A 1,670-nucleotide genomic window follows, 5' to 3' on the forward strand; every position below is an offset into this window, starting at 1 on the left:
CAAAAAATATTACTTTTTAAGAAAATAGTTGAATTTTAAACAATAATAGATAATTTTTTAAAACAAAATAGTTAGATTATCAACCTAATAATTAAATTTTCAGTCAAATAGTAGAATTTTTTACCAAAAGAGATTAATTCTAAATAAAAAATATAAAGATACACTTTTTGAATAAAAAGAATAGCTTTTAAACCAAAATAGTTGAATTTTCAATTAAAAAATTGCATTTTTAACCAAATGGTAGAATTTTCAAGGAAAAAATCTTCCCGCCTCGCGGGCACATTCTAATCGCGCGCTATGCGCGTGGCTCCCTTCTCTCGCAAGTTTGAGCGCGCCTAGGGCACGCGACGGTTGAATCTGGCGCTTCGCGCTCGGATATTTCTTCTTTGCATTTGGAATACTTGAAAAAAACTTTGTCAAAAAGATCTCTTTTAGATGTCAGTACATATGTAAATAGGTTTTGTTGGATTTTTTTCTCGTAACTTCCCTCGTTTTTCCACACATTTTTTTTCAACGTTATTTTTCACGACTAAAACAAAAAGTACGCGTCGTATCAATAAATGATTCTTAACGAAATTGTAGATCTTTTTTGGGATAACAATTTTTGTTAATTCATCTTTTTTCGTATCCTACATACTTTATCCACAAAATGGAATTTTTCTGTCCATTATTTTTTGTGCAATCAAAATTTGAATTTTCGATTTTTGAAGAAAATCCAAAGATTGGTTATGAAAATCTTATAGGACTTTCAAAAAGAAATGTTTTTCTTCTTTTGACTTTTTTTCATATCGTGCGTTTTTCGGCTTCAAATTTTGATTTTCGGTTGGTTAAAAAAATGTTAAAAACGCTATAACTCTGAGGATGTTCTTTTTATCGAAAAAAGTCATTAGGATAAATTGTTTATTCTTTTTAGGACCTAAAAAAAGTGTGTCAAATATGAATTTGATTCGTTAATTTTTTGAGAGTTATCGTGTTTACGGACGGACGGACAGACAGACAGAAAGATAGACGCCATCGTGAAAACCTGATTTTCGGATTCAAGGGGTCTCGAAGTGTGGAGATCCGTTGAAAAAGTGTGATGTCAAATTTCCGACAATTCTAATACTTTCTCAATCATAAATGATGAGAATGTAAAAAGGTGAATTCTGAACCACGTGTATAATAGTAGACCTTTGAATGAAAAAAGAGCTTTCAATAAAAAGTGATGACTTTTCAATCAAAAGATACATTTTTAACAAAATTACCCATTTTTATCAAAAAAGACTAATGTTTAAAAAAAACAGTTAAATTTTAGAGCAAAAATGAGGAATTCTGATCCAAAAATATAACACTCAAAAGTTTCGCATTGTTATTGTAAATGAATTTTCAATCCAAAATAATTGGATTTTCTTATGGGGTTCCATTATAATTATTTTTTTTTTTTATTATTACACCATTAAGCCATTTCCCTTTCGAGGTAGGCGTGACTCACTCGGCAAGGGAAAGGAGTAGTGTGTGGAAGGGATAGAGATTTTTCAGATTGATCCAGAATTCTCGTGCTATTTAAGCAAATAACACGTTCGTTCCGAAACACTGCTGCGACCCAGGTTGCTGATCAATCTCTCTAGCAATCACCCCAAGCGAAGAACCTCACGAAGTCGTTATGTAAGGTTCCCCACTTGGGTCCATTA

Source organism: Belonocnema kinseyi, chromosome 3 (assembly GCF_010883055.1).
Source record: "Belonocnema kinseyi isolate 2016_QV_RU_SX_M_011 chromosome 3, B_treatae_v1, whole genome shotgun sequence".
NCBI classification, from domain to species: Eukaryota; Metazoa; Arthropoda; class Insecta; order Hymenoptera; family Cynipidae; genus Belonocnema; species Belonocnema kinseyi.